The sequence below is a fragment of the Corvus brachyrhynchos genome, unplaced genomic scaffold (assembly GCF_000691975.1).
Source record: "Corvus brachyrhynchos isolate BGI_N302 unplaced genomic scaffold, ASM69197v1 scaffold115, whole genome shotgun sequence".
In the NCBI taxonomy this organism is placed as follows: domain Eukaryota; kingdom Metazoa; phylum Chordata; class Aves; order Passeriformes; family Corvidae; genus Corvus; species Corvus brachyrhynchos.
In genome coordinates, this window is record NW_008239553.1 from 1,563,442 (window position 1) to 1,585,124 (window position 21,683).

The window sequence follows — 21,683 nt, forward strand, 5'->3', positions numbered from 1 at the left end:
TACAGCTCATCAAATACAACATATAAGGGCTAAACCCTGACCTGTGAGACTAAGTGCAGTGGTACTGTTGACCTTGAAAGTACATTTATTTATATCAGCTAAGGTTTGACTTTATCCAGTGGAGCAACATTATTAAAAGAAATTAGTTTTAACAAATCTCAGATCTTATGTAAAAAATTATTTCAGAAATAAAACTATAGTCACCCTTATTCCATCAATTCCACAATACTCCTCCTTCCTACCTGCTGCAAAGCATGTTATTCATGGATTCCTTCTGTCACTTCGTGCCATCAGAACCATCTACTGATTCTACCCATTAAAGAAATTATACTCCCCACATCTGTGAAATTTTAATTAATTGCATGTAGTTCAAACTATATAGCACTTTTTTCCCCAAATATTTACATTTTTCTTTGCCTTCTAGTCCATTTTTGTTTGAATTCCTTTTGCAGAGCACATTATAGACAGTATTTTACTGTTCACCAGAGTCCTGAGACATCTGCTTAATTAGACATAATTTTGAAATGTTAATCATTATTTTGATATTCCTCTTCCCATTCTAGCTAGGTATTAGCACAAAACATAGTAATTACCAATAATTAATATTTGTGACAGAGTTGATAAGCCAGATATTGTTGACTGGATAAAGGGAAGAAGATGTAACTTGTTTTTTCCTTCTGTCATTTGCAGTAGTTATTAAGCATAAGCATTATTCTTCACCTCAGCCAGACAGAAAGGATGCTTTCTTCCGTAGGGAAGAAACCCTAATATTTTTTACCATGCTACTTTTTGTGAATTGATAGTGGAATCACATCTGTTGACAGACTTGACATATATTCCTCAGAAGAATTAAAGCAATATAGGATTTTAATCCTTTATTTTCAAGAGTCATTTGAGGACTTTTTTTTTTTTTTTGAGGTGTTAACCTATTTTGAGAAGCAGAAACACCCTTTATTGGATTTATAGGACCATGCAAGGAAGTGAAGTATTGAATTACCAGCAAGATTTGAAATTTTAATTATTTATATGCAATGTGAACCATTATTAAAGCAAGAACTTATGTGCTCTTATAAATCCAGCTTTATACAAATGTCAGGATGTCAAAATTCTCTCTATAGGTGGAAGCACGGAGAACACTATTAACTTACACTACCAAAGTTTTGTCTTAGTTACTATTGGTTTACCTATTTCTCAGCATAAATGTGATGTTATCCAGCAAATAAGGATGAACTCACCAACATCTCAAGGCGAAAACTGTTCCATGAAGGTGTCAAGCCAAGTCCACAGCAACAGAATTGCAGGTTCTGGGCCAACACAAGTGGCCAATACAGCCAGTCAGGTGTGGATGTGCTATGGCCGTGCCTGGGGCCCCCACTGCTGACAGAAGCCTGGATGATGCAGGCATCACCTAAATTTCCTCTGAATTTTTATAAGGCTTTGGTATAATAATGCTTAAAATTGTCCTAGAAAATTGTGCTGGGGACTTGCATCACCGTCTGAAAACCTTACCCTTATTCTATCCAGCCTGGGAAAGATTTTTGCAGAACTTTCAATTTGTGTTAGGATCAATAATCCTAAAATCACATAAAAAGATGAAACTATGGCTTGCATCAGGAAGTGCCTTCGTTTAGAAGAAGGAAAGCATGAATAAAAAGATGAACACTGACTATACATGTATGTTCTGACAAGAGCCAGGAAGCCCTCTACGCACAATCTTTCTTCATTACCTGCTATTATGGCACTTCTCTTCTGAGCTCCCTGGTGCCATTTCCCAGCAAAATCACAACCAGAGGGGACAGGTACACTGTATTCCTGGGCTCATTTTCTGTTCAGTTGTGCCTTTTCTACCAAGCACTAATTTTATTGACCATGAACATTATATAATTTTTAAATTATAAAATTGAATAATTTTTCCCTTTGCTGTTACTAAACCAGTATGTTTCAGGAGAGTTACTATGCCCTGTTTCACAACCCTTTTGGACTTTTTCCCTAAAGGTAAACAACCACAACTTGGTAAACTTTGGAGAAAACATGGTAAGACTTTCCAGAGGAAAAGTTTCAGATATTTGGAGGATCAAGGTTTAGTGCTTTCTTTCTTTGTTTGTTGGTTTTGTTGTTGTTGTTGTTGTTGTTTTCTTTGATTTTAAATTATTATGTAGCACATGTTAGGGCTGTTTGCTCTTAAGGCTTTAGTTCTCTAGCTTTTGTGCATGCAGGTGAAAGCAAAGATAAAGAAGAGAAGGCTGACAGTTTAGAAGGCTGCAATATGCTCAAGCACTATTGTTCTGAGTGTAATAGGCGGCCTAGATAGCCACAAGGTGGTAATAGTGCTCTTCACGGGAGAGCTCGGGCGTGTTTAGCAGAGCAGGTCTAACTCTGTAGAGATGTCTGATTCGCTAGGAATGATAATTACAAAGGACAGTGGTGCCTTTGGAAATGAGGAAGTGAAAACTTCTAGCAGAACACCGTGTGCTGGCTAAGAGAGAAATGCCCTGGCTCAGTGATACACACTGACTGTAAACTGTGATTTAAAAAATGCTCTTGCAGTAGCATGACAAACATAAGGAGCACCATTGGAGTAAAGGCAGGTAATAAAACCCACAAGAGTCGAGCATTGGTTCTCTGGGTAAATTGCCACGGTTTTAGTGAGAAATAATGGGGAAAAAACACTTACAAATTTTGCATTAGAAATAAGTAAGATTATAGCTGTTCTGATTTGAGCTGAGTTAGTTTTCTTCCCAGTGGCTATCATGGAGCTGTGTTTTGGATTTCTGCTTGATAATGTAGAGCTGTTTTTGTTATTGCTGAGCAGGGCTTGCACATTTATATATATATATATACACATATATATATATATACATATATATATATATATATATATGAGATATGTATTTATTTATATATATTTATTTTCTGTAAGGCAAATCTATTGATTCAGAGTGTAATAAATTTGGATACTTGGGCTTGGAGTGCATCAGTCCCAGGCATAAATCAATTGTCTGATCATTCGCATAAATCAACAGAAACATTGCTGATTTAGAACACTGTTCTAAAACAGAGCATATGTCTGTGGTCTCCGAGGAACACACTGGTGTTAAAATTGCAGGAAAAACATATTTCAGATGATGGATGTGTGTTATATTCATGCAGAATAAGGCTATGGCATATGCAAAGTGACACTTCAATTTCTAATCATAGAGCTCAGCAATTATTACGTGGGCAAGCAATTTCATTACAAGGTTTTACTTACTCTAAGATATACTTGAAGAACATTATTGCAATGTAATTTAAAATTCATTGCACATTTTTCACAATGGATCAGTAATTCTTCTTGTGTTCCACTTAAACCCTGCTAGCCATGACAGGCTTTACAGCATAGCGTTTTACACAGGCTGTTTTGTGTGGAAGAAAAGGAAAATTATTAATTTAAATTTTACCATCACTTCTGAGTCCAGACTTCTAAGTCATCCCACGTAAAGTCCAGGCACTATTTCCACAGCTAGATATTACCTCGGTTAAAAGCATTAGAATCAGGCCTTTTATCCTTGACCAAATAAAGAAGAATGATTGCATCAATTGCCTGTGATATTTAGATCATTGAATCATGTGAGTAATAGTTCACTTATCTTCTGGCTGTCTAATCCATGGTTAGCGAATGCTCTTCACACACCCTTCACCAAAAGGACTCCACTCATAAATCACTGCCCATTCGTGAAGGAGTTCGTTTAGTCTGAAGAAACTGACTTTGTAATGATGTGACTTTTATGCTTGTCATCTCTGCAGAAGGTAGCAAGCCAGTGGAAAAAAAAAGTAAATCACTCTACCTTGACCCACAGCAATTTTCTGTTGTCTTGGTACAAAGAGATTCTCACTTAAGCATTTAACAGGACAGCATTTAGTCTGCTTTGTCACAAGGCTTTCTTTTTTCTCCTCATCTCCTTAAAAATCTCACATATGCTGTTTCTCTTCAACAATATATTTAAGTTTTAATTATAATTTTGTAACTTTTTTCTCTTGTGACTTCATTGAGCCATTTAAAGATCATAGTTTTAACCATTCTAAGGTTTACCACACCTCTTCCTGTAAAAGAGGTAACCATGCAGTGGCCTTCAAGCCCATAAACAGGGAAAAACTAGACTACCTGTGGGGTAGTCCAGCACGTGAATTTGAACTCTGTGACTGGTTCTCAGAACAAGGACCTCTAGTCCTCAAGAGTGCCAGCTGCAGTAAGAATAAGCATCTTTTAGATAGGCCAAGGCAGAGTCAGACATTAGTACTGGGCAATGGGCATGCAGAATTGCACAGCACGGGTTTATTTTCGGGGATGGGACCATACAAAAACTTCTTAGCCCACCAAGTTCAGTCCTTTGCTATTATTAACAGCGAGCTTATATGATCCCTTTGCCTGTTAATAAGACAGAGCTGCCTACATGTTGAGAAATAAAAAATGTTGAGCATAAGTACGTTTTAAGTAGAATGAGTTACATAGATTTATAATACTGCGTGATTTAGTATGTTCTCTGCTTAACTTTACCTGCTCACCAGGAATAGTTGGATTTGCTGAAAACTTAAGCTGCAAACTGTGAGCTCACATCTAGATATGTTTTCAGCTGGAATAGAGTTCATCTTCTTACTAATTTTCCCACTATCTGGTACAGTGCTGTGTTTTGTCTTGAGTATAAGGAAATTGGCAACATACTTACATTTTGGCTGTTGCTAAGTAATGTCTATCTTGAGTCCAGGGCATTTTTAGTTTCCCATGCTCTACCAGGTGCAGCAGAAGCACAAACAAGAAGATAAGGAGGCTATAACCATCAGCAGAAGCTACAACTTGACACGACAAGAATAGGGTATGAACCTGCCTGCATGAATACAGGGAAAAAAATCCAATAAGGTATTAAAAGACCCCAGACCAAAAATTACCATTCGACCAAGATGTACATGCAAAGTGCTTGAAGAGCAGATGAGGGGTGGATTATAAGGGTATAACATGAGTTAGAAGGGTATAATTGTCTTAATAACTGCTTTGTTCTGGGTCCCTCTACAGAGGCACCCAACTGGAGCTGACCTGCTGCTGTACCACACCATTAAATTATTTAGTTTTATAAATCCAGTGCCTGAGATTCTGCTACTGGGGACCCAGGGTCAAATCTATAGGAGGAAGGGCACCTGAGAGTGAAGGTGTGTGAGACCAAGTCCAAAGGGACACCCATGGAGCTCTCACTGCAAAGAGACTCAGGTCACAGCGGGTGAAGTCTGTGGTGGTCTGTGTGCAACTGCTCAGGTAGCAGCCTCTCCTTTAACATAAATGTTATTCCTCACTGTGTCTATACATACTCAAATTAGGCTACCTGGAAAAGGCTAAATTGAACAACAGCTCTGTGGAGTGCATTCAAGATGCAACAATTCTGACAGACATTAAAGGGGATGTGGGTGCCCTCGGCTCTTCCCTTATAAAAGCATATTCTGTATGAGTAAATGCCACATCTTTCTTCTGTGCAGTGAATACATTGGTATTGTGCTACATTATGTTATTAGAGTTCTTATTGTCCTGAAATGCTCATCCCAATAGAGATGCTGTGAAACAGCTAGTTCACAGAAACCAATTTAAAAAGTTGTGTCTTCCTTTGTCATAACTCATCTGATGTTCCCTCTGTATTCATCACAGTAACATAATCAGCCCCCTTTCAATCCAGCATTAAGAGTATCAAAAGAGGACTAACCTAAAGAAGAATTTATGAGTGGGTACTGAGGAAAGTCCTGCCAATTCCATGTAATAATTAGGTTATCATTAGTGTGTGGGATGGATTTAAATGAGATTAAATTTTTAATAAATTATCAAAGCCGTGACTGAAATGACCTATGGGAGCTTGTTTGGACAAGCTATTACAGATCACTGCAGTTTGCTGAAGAAAAGACAGGAAAGAAAAAAAAGTTCTACTCTTCATTTTCAGAACTTCCACTAGACAACACTTTTGTGGAAAGTTTGGGAGGAAGATACTCCTGTATTTCCCTCACCTTTGGTATTTTCTCTGTTGCCAGGCCTGCTAACAGAGAAACAAAAATGTAAGCTGTGCTAAGTTTCACTTGCTGAGCTTAAGACATAGAAAGTGATCCCATTTTCACTATTTACAAGTGTTCTATCACTGCGCAGTGTCACCTTGTACCTCAGCATGCATCATCCTTGAAACACATGGGAAAACAGGTAATTCCCCTGCATTCTCAGTGTGATCCACATTGGTGCAGCACAGGAGTCTGTAAATAAAGCAAAGGGATACCTTAAAGTAGTCACTTATGGGAGAGGTGCTGCTGAATAACAGGAGCAAACTTCCAAAAAGAAGCTAAAGAACATAGCAATTAAATTATGGAAGCAAAAACCACAGGAATGTAGGAGACAAAACTGATGGCCTAGACCCTTGAAAGGGGAAACCAAAAATAGGTAATACCCTTCTTATCCAGGATGCTTTGTGATGAGTTACAGCTCTCCAGTTTTGACTGGTTCTGTGGTGAGAACTTGCCCTAGCAATGAACTTTTGCTCATTATAATAGTAAAAAACCACACTCCTTGTTCAGGCACCCCCCTGACCACAAAAAGATCATAGACTTTTCAGTCAAAAGACTGAACATATGCCGTGACTTCTTGGGATCTGATGCCTTGAAACTGAAGTGGGGAAAGGATGAGCCAATAGGAACATAGCCAAACAGTGACTCAAGTGAGATATGCTAGTACCTTAAAAGATTGTAACCCCTAAGGATGCCTGCTTCTGTGTGCCTCGTGTGTAGCTTTGTGGATTTGCCACCTAACTCCTCTTTCCGTGCAGAGCTGTAAATAAATCACACACACTTCGACCCCAGGTGTGGATTGATTTCTTGCACACTGGGTGGAAGAACCCAGTTTAGGGTAATGTATCCCTTTGATCTCCATAACAAGTGCAGTGTTTAGTAGTCTGTGCTTACCTGGGGTACCCCTCTGTTGCAGAGTTATTTCAGCTATGTCCTAAACCAGAACTTTTAATTTATCCCCTCAAACAAAAAGTGAACATTTGATCAAAACATTAAACATAGTGTGCATAATCTGATCCTCAGTAAACAACAGAAACTTGTGCAAAGAATAAATGTGTTCTACCTCAACCAGTGTTTAGGTTCTTGTCCAGAATGCAGGTCACAGTCAGCACAGAGAGGTGAGATCCACCTGCTAAATTTAATCCCATTCTGGGCAGGAAGGAATGCCAGGTGATAGTCCACACACCTCTTTGGAGGTGTAGATTTTCTACAATCTACAACAGAGAAGAAGTTGTGCAATGCCTGCTCATTGCTGATTTAACTGATGCCTTTCTGCTGTACAGCTGCCTGTAAGCAATCCACAAGACTCCTGGAGCATGTAATGGACAATTTCCTGCTCCAGGCATTGGATGAACCAACCAGAGGAGAAGTCGACCTGGTGCTCACAAATGGAGATGAGCTCAGTGGAGGCAGCTTGGGCTGTAGTCAGCAGGCTCTAGTTGTGATCTTGAGGAACACAGGCCTGGCAAACAGTAAAGTCAGGATCCCGAACTTAACAGTGAATTCCAGCTGTTTAAAGAACTAGTGGATGAGATCCCCTGGGAAACACTAAACAAAGCATATTTTAATATAACTCATATATAGTTATACATATATATCGCATATATAGTTATACAAAGAGCAATTATTCTTTTGTGGTTGAAACACACTTCAATTTTAAGAGTTATGTAAGAACAATATGTTAAATAACTTCTTGGGTTTTTTTCTTCTCATCATTATTAAATCTAGAAATCATAACAATAACAGCACAATTACCTTTATTGGTCCTATGTGAACAATGGGGTGACTTTTAACAGGAACAAGCTACTTTGCAAATGAATTCCACCATTCGAGTAATCACTGAAATGCATACAGGCATTGCTTTTGCAATCAAACTATCAAAGTCCCGAAACAGGAATAGAAATAAAAAAAGTGGAAGAATGTATTTTTATATAACAAGCTAGGGGACAATATAAACATAAATTATGGCTGCAATGAATGCAGATAGAACTTGAACTTATAGAAACTGAAAATGATAATGTGACAGAAAACTGCACAGGTAATAAATGGAATCAGTTAAGAAAGGAGACCTTTTTCAAAAAACCCCTTCCTATAGCCCATTCTTTGCTGTAGTAGAAGAAAGGGCCAAAGAAGACGATCACATGTTTGCACCACCTTCTGAGGATGCTTGACAGTTAGTCAACTTCTGTGTTGTGATTCTTTTTCTTTCAGGTACAGATTATTTCCAGATCTCCTGGAGTCACCTATCATTAATTACCCTGATATAACAGAGCCTGGCACATAATTTTCTAGCGTCAATCACAATAGTAGGTTAGTATTTTATACCTAATTTTTACGAACAAATCTGCACACAAACAGTGTGAGACAGAGGGCTGGAAAGGACCGTGACCAACTGAAATGAGATTTATAAATTTTATGATCTTCAACTATTTTACAGGTTAAACACTTGGCCACTATTTGAATCACAGAAGGGAGTGGCAGCAGATGTGTTAGAATTATAAGATTACCATTAGCATGCAGCTAAACCCTACCTTTTATCTTATGTTTCTGCTTGTAGTCAAGCTTTCAGAAACAGACAAACATAATTACCTGTTCTTTTACCAGGAAACAGAACTATGCACCTTATTGCAGGGTTTTAAACACCAGTTCTGAGGATTTTTAAGGCTATGTAGAGAATAGGTAGTTTATTTTTTACTGACACTTAGAGGAACCTACGTGGCATGCAATCTTCTTCTTATATTAAGAAGATTCTTATATTATTACAATAACTGAAAAAAGACAAGTGCTTGTGAGTAATGATTGAGTGGAATGTGAAGTTTGCTGCTGCTTGAAAACAGAATGTCACTGAGTGGGCAGCCCCTCTACAAATATCCTTGAAACCAAGACATTTGAATTAATAAGTCACTTAAAGAACAGAGAATGCTACACCTACTCCAGATATTATTCAGGTGGCATTTGCTCTGGAGACCATGGATTATATCTGACCTACTGTTGACTTTTAAGATTTATGTACAATATCTCAGGGACAATTTAAAGGAGTGAGTGATGATCCAGGAGTCATCCCTGTAATACTAGATATCCTCTGGTTTTTCAAAAGCCAGGCTTGCCTAAGAAGTTTTATTCTAGATTAAAACATTACTACAATGATCTTGGAGCAGTTCAACTTGAAATCAAAATACTTTGAAGACAGATATACATTAATCCTGAGGTGAATTTAACCAGCCATGGGATTATTCATCAAAGCAGGAGAATCTTTGGCTAGAATTAAGATGTTAATAATGCCATATTCCAGCTGCTTCTTTCTCACTGGAACAGTAAATGCCAGGATAAGGAGTAAATGATTCTTCCACAGTTGTCCCCCAGGTGTCAGAAAAACTTTATGGAATTGCAGCAAGTTATGTCTTCTCCACACTTTTGAATCCTCTGTGCTGGCAGAAAATTAGTGCAGTCCAACAGCAGGTAGTCTCACACCTGTTGCCTTGAACTGGGTGCTGTGCTGATGGAATAGTTGCCCTGAATTGTTTGTTTCTTACTCCCATTATACTAGATGGCAGAAGATGTGCCTCTGATAGTGATGGACAATATTACAAGCTTATTCTGGAGGAGTTTTGCTTTTCAAAAGCAATTTCAAAAGAAAAACTCTACATAATTTACCAGTATAGTAGCTACAGATCCACTGCTTTTTATCACTTTAAAAGTAAAATACTCTTCTGAGGGTGTAAATTATTCTAACTACATGGGATTATTCACACCCAAGAGAATCCATTCCTTGGTTTGGTATGCTGATTTAAATCTACAGGATAACAGAGGGAGGTCAGGATTTTTCAAAGTGGTCAGAATTATTCTGTCTCTGCTGCCAGTGCCAATCTGGGTCCTCTAAGAGCATAATTCACTAAGAACACTGTGCTGTTCTCTTTCCAAAACCATTGGTATTCTAAGAATTCAATTATTTGTTGGAAAAAAACCCCCACCAAGTTAGAAGTTTTGTGATTTTCTGTATGTCTGAAGTAGAGAAAAGGCTGAAAACAGTTTAATGCACTTCCCACACCCAAAAGAACTGCAACAGCAGAGAACAGAAACAGCCCTGACTAGCTAAGGTGAAGTAGTGTAAGTATCATAGAATCACAGAATGTTTTGGGTTTCATCTCCTGCTATGGGACTAGATAAGTAGATGCTTTCAAGGCTTAGCAGGAACAATAATCCAGGCTTGTAAAATAAACAGCTGTACATCTGCAGCAGCTGCTGTACAGATGTAGGACCCAAACCCAACACCTGCTTATGTCAGAGGAAAGTTCTTATTCTCAGTGCAGCAATAATAGGTTAGGAAAATTAATCACAGATACCAAGCATTGCTCTCTGCAGAATGCCCAGGAAATACATGCATTTTTGGTTTTTTTCTGATTTGGGCTTTAGACTAAAACAACCTGAGTTCAATACCAATGAACATTCTGAACATCAAAAGATTAATAGAACAATATACATACATAAGCTGCTTTTAATTAAACAAAGTTTCCCTGCTGTTTGCTGCAGACCTCTCCTAATGCTGAAAATTAATAATTTAAAAAGTCAACTGAATGTAACTACTGTGAAATCACAGTGTAAGTTTCTTTGAAGACCTGAAAGTGTTAAATCAATTTGTTCCAGGATGAAACTTCATTTTACCTCATCAAAGTTACATCTGAGAGTTATGAAAGCTAAAGGCTTACTAATATGACTCATCTTTTCTTCTCCTTACATTATGCATGAGACAGTGTAAGTAAATGAAAAGCTTACAGTTCCCCTTATCATTTCCAAAATTGTCTGTGGGAAGTACCAGTATTCAAAATATCAGATAAACATGTCTTTGCTGTCCTCAAAGCACTTCCTTCCAAAACCTGTCCTATGATGCAACAATATTCATTCAACACCATGATTGTATGAAGCTTCTCTCTGTTCCTGGGCCTATCACTCCCACATGCTTGGCTGCTGAAGTGAGTGAGGTGTCTCCATGTAAACATTGTATCCCACAACATAACAGATGACAAATATCTTTTACAACACAGCCTGTGCAAGTTATCACATTATCTTTAAAAATGTGGCTTTGGATAGCTTCCTGCTGTAGATGCTGTCCATTGTCCCCAGTGCTGTTGGTGTGTAACAGAAAAACACAGTATTTTCTTCCAGAATTTCTCTTCCTGCAAAAAACGTTTCTGAAGTTGTTACTCTGATCCCGTAAGATTTCTAATTTGTAAAAGTTTTAAAAGAGCCCCTTCATTCACCATGAATATTCCTAATAAATGCAAAATATATAGCAGAGTTGCTAAGATACTTACATAAAAGGAATTTAATTTAACCTGACACATTCTCATATTCTGCTGTGTCAGTTGAACAATCCATATTTAGTTTCTGGGATTTGTCTTTGTAATCAAAACAGTTTTGAGCACCGTGTTAATTTCATGAGTTTTGCATATCATACATTGCAAGAACTGAACATTTCTTCTCTACTTGAGGGCCATCAGCAATTCAACCACAGCACTTTGATCCAACAGAAAGAAAATCTGCAAGGAGAACTTCTATCATGCAACAGACTCTCATCAGCCCCCACCCAAACACAAGCTGCCACTCTCATGACCTAGTGGTATCCTCTGTCTATGAATTTTGCCACTGCATAATGTCTCTGAAGAGATTAATTTTTCAATATCTCTTCTAGAATATTCAAGTTTTAATTACTTAGCTACATTTACAGGGAATGTCCTGTCTGTTCTCCCTCAGCTGTTATATTAAACTTCTAATATTGTATTAAAGAAAATGTGAAATGTCAAGTTTCCCTCAAAGACATAAAGAGAGGTGAAAATTAAATACAAATCAAATTCTATAGCATGCAGTCTAATTAGAATCTGACCCTACCATTCAGGAGGTTTGCAATTAAATTAAAGAATTAATACCTATTTAGTTTGTATAAAAGTATAACCGTATCAGTTTCTCTGGAATCTGGTTCAAAGAAAAATGCACTTTTGCATAATAAAATCTACTTCAAAGACAGACGTAATATTTTCAAAGTACAGAACACAAACTCATTCAGGTATTTCAAATACTTTTCCTCCATACTTATTAAGGCATCTAAATGCAAACGATCTTTTTTTTTTCCCTTTATAGACTAAGATTTTATAGCTTCAAACTCTTATTTTGTTTCCATGCTCCTTTCAAATATGAAAACTTCTCCTACGCCGCATCAATAATGTAATTATACCCTAATGTTTCTCTTGTTACAAAGAATTGAAGCATTACACTGCCTTTTACCAGCTTCCTTGCTAGGACAGAATACAGAGGGATGTGTTTTTAGCTACAGTAATTACCTTAATTTTGTAGGAACATAAGATTGCTGTGTAATCGGCTATTACTAATGCAATTACTCTGAAGAAATGGCTCACAAAGAGATGTGTCAGGGGTGCTTCTACATCAGCACAGATTGAAGTAATTTAATAATGAGTCACATTTGGTCTCTGAAGTGGGTAATACTGAATGGCAAATATCCACTCTGTAATGAAGATTTATGAAAGCATTATTTTGGCACGTAGTTACAGGATAGCTACTGGGTTTTGCAAATTAACTACACACCTTTTTCCAAACATATAATTTATATTCTAGTTCTGAATATTTATATTCTGAGACCCCAGCTGGGCTCAGGTGCCTTTCTGCAAGGTACCTGGTCAGGATCTGGTATTCCTTATTCTTTTAAAGGCCCAACTCAGAGCTTGCTGAAGTAAATGGAGAGACTTTGGATGAGTTACAGATTCATAAATGGAAAACTAGGTGGAGGTAGGGGCCTGTTTGCCCACTTCAGAGAGTCCTAACTCAAGAAGGCCCTTAACAACATGACTGACTTTATTATTCAGCATTCACTCAAATATTTTCCTGAGTCAAAGCCATGGAAATTCAGTGAGTATCTCAAGACCAGCCCAGAAGCAGTGACACAGTGCAAAAGGGAACTCAGTTCTTTAAAGTGCCTCCTTGGCTCCTTAGCCACAAACCCCTGTCTGTTGTGTGCAAATAACAAATAAATTTTTAAACTTATTAGCACCTCTCAGAAGGCCTGACAGAGCTTAATTAGTCATTGACTGTGATTGTAAAAAAGCACCATAATGAATGAACAGCATAAAATACGCCACAGCAGGTTGCCACACTGCAACAGATGGAATGAAGAGCATTTGGGTAAAGATCAACTGATCACAAGGAGCTCTAAAGGATGAGCTGACTTACCACGGCTTTACTGCAGGAACACAAACACAGACACACCCAGAGTACCAAACACACACAGAACTGTCACTACAGCAGCCATGGTAATCCTTTCTTTCCCTTTTTTTGCTTATTCCTGCAACTGAAAAACATAAACCAAAATCACCTAAACATGGGGATTAAATGAGAGTAGAGTTTTGTCATTCAGTAAGAAATGACTGCTCCCCCTAATAGTGCAGTATAATAGAATGAGATGAATATAATAATTTTATATCAAGTACAAAATTCATCACTTTCAGCAATATTAATTACAAAGGTATGTATACAGAAGGCCAGACCTGGCCAGGGTTAACACAACAGGTTGTGAGAAAGAATCAGATACTGCAGGTAACAGAAGCTGGCCAATGTGGGGCTATATTAAAACAACAGTTAAAGGAGAAACTTTCTAGATTAAAAATACTGAAAGGGACTATCCTGAGCTCCCTTTGAGTGAAGAATGAAAAAACTGACTAGGGTCACTGACAAAAGGGTAAAACTATCAAGCCAGGATGCAACACCCTGCCCCCCAACCCTTCAAACAACAACAAAAAAGAAAACAAACTCTGAACTAAATACAAAGCCTAATAAAACAGGTAGTTAGAAGTATAAAATAGGGATGAGCTGTTTATTAGGGAAGGAGAAAAAAGTGCAACTGCTTTACATGTTTCAGCCTCATCAGCAGAAGCTGGAGCAGCACAACAAACCTGTGGTTCTGACCATACTCTCAGGACTCCAAGGCATCAACAGACCCTGAAACTTCCTTCCCTCCTCCTGGGGCCTGGCTGCCTGTGCCAGAAGCCCACTCTGAAAAGGCATCCCTGCAGCCTTGGGTCAGACTTGTGTGAGAAAGAGCCTGAGGAAGCCTTGCTGGTGGCCTCCTCCCTTCACTCCAGAGCTGCATTAAACTCAGACCCTGCTCCTTCCCAAGCTGCTTCACAGATAGATCCGTGCCTGGTTACATCCCCTGCTGCTCCTCGCTCACTGGTTGGAATTCCTGCTTTGGCATCACATTTCCCTCATTGCTATGGACTCATCTGGCAACAAGCAGAGTGTAGATTACAATAGATCTTATTACAATAAGCAGAGCTCTTCTGCTCTGCTTGCCCAGGTACTCTGCAGTTCACTGCTGTGGAATTCAGGCACACAGGGTTTCATCTTCAAACCCAGTCCCTTATTGACAATAAGCAACATCTGTCTCTATTTGGAACAAAGCACAGAACTCTGGCTTCATATTCCCCAAACACTTGCCAGCACTTTTTTGTCTATTTCACACATGGATCAAGAGATTAAAACCAGTACCATGCCACAGAAAGAACTGGAAAGTGAGAGCATCAGCATCAATTAAGACTTTAAATTGGCAGAACATTAAAAAAAGATAATCCTCACAGAGAATCATCAAAGAAAACAAAACAAAACAGAAAGAAACAAACAAAAAAACCACTCCTATTTTGTAGTTGAAAATTCTTTCATGATCCAGAAGAGCGTTTGGCCAATTCAAGCTTAAGCATTTAAACAGGACTATTCAACTATTCAACAGGACTATTCACCAGGAAGGTGAACACACACTACCTGCATTTTGCCTCAGCATCTGTTAGTGTTCAGTACTTAGTGGTTCTAAGAATGACATATCAATGAGGAGAAGTATTTTTTTGGATGCCATGGGTGACTAGTAAAAGTCCTGAAGTATGAGATTCATGCAAGGAAAAATGGTATAATCTACTGTCTTTCCTTTCAGAATCCCCTGAATATACCAATATGTATAGATACCCAAACTTTATACCAGAGATTTATTGTCTCCAGGAAATTTGTTTTAATTACACAATTTTTGAAGCTCAATTTTTAAATAGTTTAGGTTCCTGGCTCACACTATCCTCTCTGGAAGAACATTTCAGAACCTTTCTCCTTGAACAGTTAAGAAAACATACTTTCCATTCTAAATTTAAGTGATATGTAACCTTTTAACAGCTTCTAGTCCTCTTCAATATCGATCTCCTGAATTCAGTTATAAAGAGGAAGCATATATCTTCTCAGACTTAATTTGCCTAGACTAAATCAAACTCCTCTGTTCTCTCCATTAAAGACACATATTCCATTCTCTCATTTGTCCCAGGAGATTCTGAGGACTGCATCTGTTCCAAATCAAGTTTCTTTTTCGTGAGCACAGATGACCAGAACTGTACACAGTACTCCAAACGGAGATTTACCAGCATTTTATAAAATACTACAAACATCTTCCTTTCTCTACTAAAAATATACTTTCTAATGTTCCCTAGAATAGTATAAAGCTTTTTCATAGCTGTATGATATGAACAAATAGTGGTAGCCAATGGTTCACAATTTAATTCACATCTTTCTTTTCGCCTCCCCTTGCCTCAAACCAGTGCAGAACTAATACAGAATTAGAAGCTGCTTCTCAAATCTTGCTACTCTATTCCAGCTGACACTCTTCCTGAGGTGTGTCTCTCATATCTCCATTTCCTTTCATGTTCCTCTGCATTCTGCTTTTTAGTAAAACTTGGGCCCTTTTGACTTTTACCCTTTTCTTTTTCTGTCCAGGTATGTCAGCTTTTCAAGTGGACCATGTAGTGCAAAAAGAGAAGGGGTTTCCTGTCAGAATGAGCTACAATTTTTTACAATCTCTACATTGAAAGGGAAATATTAATCCCAAAGAACCTTAAGCATAGTTGACTAAATTTGATGACACCTGGTCTAATCAAGCAGGGATTAACTCCAAACCTAACTAATAGGGAGGGCAGCTCATAGCAGCTTTCAATTTTTGTGTAAATATCTCATGGAGTGGATTGCATTCTAATTCTCTGTATTATTTCTTTTAAATTTTCCCTGTGATTTTTTTCTCTTTATTATTATTATTTATCCCCTTTATTATTATTTCCTCTTTATTAATTTTTTCCCTCTTTATTATTTATTATTTCCTATTTACTCTTTTCCTACCTCTTGACTAGTCAAAATTCCTATTTTTTTTCCCCATCATCATTTGAGCTCATCTCTCTTTTGAACTTAATAACTTGACACTTTATATTATGGCATTGTCCCCTGCTGTGTGTTCTCAAATAAAGATGCATCTGATGATGAGAGTGTATTACATGAAATTCAGTTTTTCAAGAATTCTAAGTTCATCTTAAAAGGTATTTCTCTTTTTCTACTCCTCCCAGTAATTTTACATTTCATTTTTAATTTATATTCCTAATTTCTACATTTAATCCATGTTTATGTCACTAGTCCTAACCCTAATTTCTTGTTTACTGGTAATAATCCTACTGAAACTCAATCATGCTGGGAATTTTAGGGAGTGTATTTCTCTTCTACACTGAGTAGCTTCTGCTTCTAACAGATTGTTTCTGAGTTTTTCCTAATTTATCACGCGGAAGACTGTTTTCTCACTCCATAATTAAACTATATCAGTTCTGCTCAATGGGTGCAGACAGGGAAAGGTTAAACAACAAGACTCTTACTCCATCTGCATGCAACAGTCAGATCCTGCCTCATGTCCTTTAATTATTGTCTGACTTTGGGATACTGTCTTTTCGTTCAAGTAAAAAACTTTCTGAAATTAAATTTGGGGTAGAATACTTCCTTCAAAGAATAAAAATTATCCTTCAGTCATCACATGACTAGTTTTAGTCCAAAATTCTATAAAGGGAATGAATGACATCCTTAAATTTCTTTATGTAAGAATAATGCAGAGGCAACACTCAGCTTTGTTTAGGCTAAAAATAACATATTTCAAATACTGTAACTAATGGAAAAAATATTACTGTGTTTTTTATACATGAAGCTGATACCAGTGCATACTGTATATTTTTCTTTTTTCTACTTTACTGGCTTTTAATCTCTCGATGTCATGAACTCAATTGCTGTAACAATTACTGCAGTTGGTGCAAAAATCACCATTGGGAAAGCAATCACAGTATGTATGACTAACCATGTAAAATAACATTAAAATTTTTTAAACTTGTTTAAATTAAGTTTTGAAATTTAAGTTCTACTTTTAGGCAGAATGCTCAGTTTCTACTGCAGAAAAAGGTTTGTTACTGTGTAATTTAATCACATTCAAATCTAGACCCAGAGCTTCTCTCTATCAATTTTACATTTGGTAAAATACACCTAGTCCATTAAAGAATCAAATTTAATTTAATGTATACATCTCTGTGTGTATTATTCATGCACAAAAGCAGCAGCAAGACAGTGAAATTTTATCTTAGTATACAGCATTTGCATTCTACATAGGAGCCTCCAGATATGCTTCCAGATCCACTTCTTAGTTTTCATGCTGTCATTATATGGATTATATGCAGTCATCTACACCCCTGCAGGAAATTCTGAGCTTGTGTGACACAAATCTGCATCAACTGTGGATCTTTCTAGCTCAATATCAGATGAATAATTTTTAACATAACAAACATAATGTTTTTCTTAAAGTATGTGTCCTGTATGTTTGTCCTTTCAACTACACACTGCTATTAGTACCCATTAAACGTTGTTAAAGTCTTACTTACAATATAAGGTACTGAGATTTTGTCCAATTAACGTGGTTTCTTGGAATTTGTAGCCACTAAAACAAAAGGTAAGCTACACAGGTTGGAAAAAAAAAAAAAAAAAAGAGAAAAAACATTTAAAAATACAAGGAAATTATTCTATAGTTTTTGAAACAATAAATACTGGGTTTATCTTTTTTTTTTAAATTGCTGCTACCTAACAAGTCTGCCTCTTATTTAAAAATGATCTGCAATTAAGTATTATTAAAGGAAATCATTAGTGTTAAAAATAAACACATGCTAATTAGATTTAGAAACACATCAATTCAGTAAGATAATGAAATGTTTTTGGGGCAAATGAACTGCACAATTGCATTGATACTAAGAAACCTGAATTAGAAGAAAAATGTGTAAAAAAATCCTAATGGAAGAAAATATTCTCCTCTTTTTGGTAAACGTCAATGTGCTTTTCTTCACCCCAAAAGAGTCTTACAAGGGTTCTCAGAAATAGCATAATCTATATAATACCAAATTTAAAGGTTCACAAGTGAAATAAATGTATTTTTCTTATAGAAAACGGTATTTTTAATTCTGGTGTTACTTCTAGCAATTGTTGAAACCAGAAACCCTTATATGCAGAAAGTATACTGAATGCTAGCTAAACCACTTAGAAAATATGTACAATTGTTACTTTCCAGTAACACAGCCTTAACAACCCATCTTAAAAAGAGGAAAAGGAAGGTATGTTGTACTTAACGTTGTAAGATTACAAGATGAGTCTTGAACTTGTATTTAATTCCATCTCATCTAAGGAAAGAAGAAGAAGAAAAAAGGGAACCAAAGGACAAATCAAAAGCTGAAGAGAATAGTCCCTAGAAACTTTTAATTTGTCTTAATTCTTGTACTTGCTGTGAAGATGAGTAGAACATAAAAAAGCTCAAGCAAATAAAAACTAAAGAACATATTTCAGCACGCTGCTCCTCAGGTTTTTATTCCCTTCCAATACAGCAAATAAATGACAATTTGAATTTTAAAGAGGAACATGACCTTTAACTAGAATATATCTATTTTATCCTTCTGATGGCTTCTGACAAACAAAAGCAAACAGGCTCCATACTTGGAGCATTTGCTGAGAGATGTCCACACTCAGCACCTGTCGCTGTTAAGAGTGCTGTGCTTGTATGGTGCTTAATATGAAAAGGCTTTGTGTTTCAACTTCCGTCAAAATGAAAGACCATATAAAAATATAATATTAAATAATGAAATAAAGCATGTAAAAAATATTTTGAGGAAGCTATATTTAGGTAAAGAAACACTTAAGTACATTAAAACTCAAACATTTTGTTGCTGCTTAGATGAAAACTTGCTACTCCATCTAAATAGCAGTAACTTTAGGACCTCAAAAACCAGTTTTTTTTTAAACAACTTGATGGCATTTCAAGTTCACATAATTTTCTAAGTACTACTGAGGCATCCAGAATCCCAGGATTAACGAAAATCCCATAGCCGTCAAGGCTGCTCTTCATTTATAGACAAACAGTGTCCCTTGGTGGCAAACGAGGGTAAATGCAAAAGTATTCAGTGGCTTGTGCCAAATGTGCTTTATATGGAAAGAAATCTGTATTAAAACTTGCAATAATTTTAACATCTCCATCACTCTTATGTCCCCGGGGTGTCTAGAAATTTTTCAGTTAAAAAATAAACTGAAATAATAAGTGGTGGTGTCTCCATTACCTTTGGCTCATCTGCCCTGTTGCTGCTTAAGAACACAAACACATGCAGCTGCAAATCAACAATCTATGATATAATATCTGGCAGTACATTATCTAGAAAAAGAAAAAAAAAATTGTATCTATAGCATTTCAAATTATCCAGAGAAAATTTTCGTTTTTCTTGTACCTGACTGAAGATAATTACTTTGGTCACGATACTCAGGAATTAAATGAACTGATTTTATGTTCTGTGTGCCACAACTGTTTATACACAGTATTTGAGTACCTACTTCCAGCTGGCAGATAACTTGGAATGAGTAACTAATGATTAGTTTTAATCTAATAAACTGTAATTCCAAGCATATAAAGATTTTCATAAGACTACCACCTATCCTATAAAGCTTCATAATCACAGACTGGAATGCGTCTCAAAAAAAAAAAGCATCATTGTGCATTAAGATGTTTGCTTTTTCACCCTTAATTTTTGGAAGCACCTGTTGAGATCTCGAACTGTAGCTCCCTAACATGCCATTGTAACTGCTCATTTCATTTATTTAATTGTGATTGATAAATCTAGAGTTTTGCTTCGGATAAAGCAATCTTCACATAGGTTTGTTTGTTTTGTTTCCAGCTGTTAAATAGAATATATATTTTATATATTTTATAATTTCATAAAATTATATTTTATATATAAAACAGCACTATATAGATATAGATATGTAGCAGTATAGCTAGATAAAATTCAGATTGTGAGTGCAAGGAACTACCTTATTATTCTTGATATGACACTTACTAAGTGTGACTTTCCATGCTAGCGTGGTACAAATTAGTTCATTTTCTCTAGCATATAATTTTGCTATCAGTTACAGCATGTAATTACCAGAGGGTTGGAATGATTTCTGTGTGAACATCTGGATTCCTCTGCTACACTGTGCAATGCTAATAACTTGCAGTCAGACTCATAAACATCTGTACTCCGAAGAATTGCTGTGTCTTAGTGATTCTCAGTAACAATAGTAACTGCCTCTCTTACCTCAGCCTGGAATAGAAAGTTTTAAGTTTTAACAGGCGTGCTTTAAAATCTACTTTAAATCCCAAAGAGACACAATACATTTTCTAATTTTTCTACATAAATAATGCTTTATAAAGCAAGGATTTTATTCAGATTTAACACTGTGAAGTTAATTTGTCAATGGCAGAATGATTTTTGCTTGTATTTCAAGTAAAAATATTCCTAAAGAATGACAATAAACAGTAACATACTTCACAGTAACAATGGCATTCAGTATTTTCAACACCAGGAGGCACCCTCTTATTTCTAAATGGCCCTGAAGAAGTTAGGCAATAGTCACAACGACGTATGTCAAAAAAGACCTAATCTTGAATTATATAAATTGACTGAGGATAATTGGGAATTACTCTAAGTAAGAAGAAGTCATCTGAAACTGGACTGCAAATTCAGCTGTACCATAAATCAGATTGTTCCAAAATGAACAACTGTGTGCTGTGGCATTCTACCACAGATGTGGAGCCACTTGTACTTACTGAAAACCAATCTTTCACCTACCTTGCCAATCCATCAACTCATTAATGGAAATTAAATCTGAGCCATCAGTGCCCTGGCAGCCAGGAGGGCCACCCGTGCCCCGGGGTACATCAGGCACAGCATGGCCAGCCGGGCAAGGGAGGGGATTGTCCTGCTCTGCTCTGCATTGGGGCGGCCTCACCTCGAGTGCTGGGGCAGTTTTGGGTGCCACAATATAAAAATGATATAAAGGCGTTAGAGAGTGTCCAAAGGAGGATCATGAGGATGGTGAAGTACCTTGAGGGGAAGCCATACAAGGAGCAGCTGAGACCACTTGGTCTGCTCAGCCTGGAGGAGACTGAGGGGAGACCTCATTGCAGTTACAACTTTCTCATGAGGGGAAGAGCAGGGACAGACACTGATCTCTTCTCTGTGGTGACCAGTGATAGAACTTGAGGGAACATCATGAAACTCTGTCAGGGGAGGTTTAGGTTGGATATTGGGAAAAAGCTCCTTCCCCAGAGGTAGCTGGGCACTGGACCAGGCTCCCCAGGGAAGTGGTCACAGCACCAAGCCTGACAGAGTTCAAGAAGTGTTTGGACAACGTTGTCAGGCACATGGTGTGACTCTTGG

The 21,683-nt window shown here is 37.1% G+C and overlaps 1 long non-coding RNA gene across 2 annotated transcripts; it reads right to left on the reverse strand.

Moving 5' to 3' along the window:
* Positions 1-2,916: 2,916 nt before the first annotated feature.
* Positions 2,917-21,173, reverse strand: LOC108448589. Of its 2 annotated transcripts, XR_001864543.1 has the most exons (5): positions 17,835-21,173; positions 7,127-13,420; positions 6,168-6,255; positions 4,704-4,862; positions 2,917-3,777 (listed from the first exon to the last, which is right to left on the reverse strand). It is a non-coding gene; the product is annotated as an uncharacterized LOC108448589 (long non-coding RNA). The 2 variants fall into 2 exon arrangements; XR_001864542.1 differs by having other exon boundaries at positions 6,168-13,420.
* Positions 21,174-21,683: the final 510 nt, after the last annotated feature.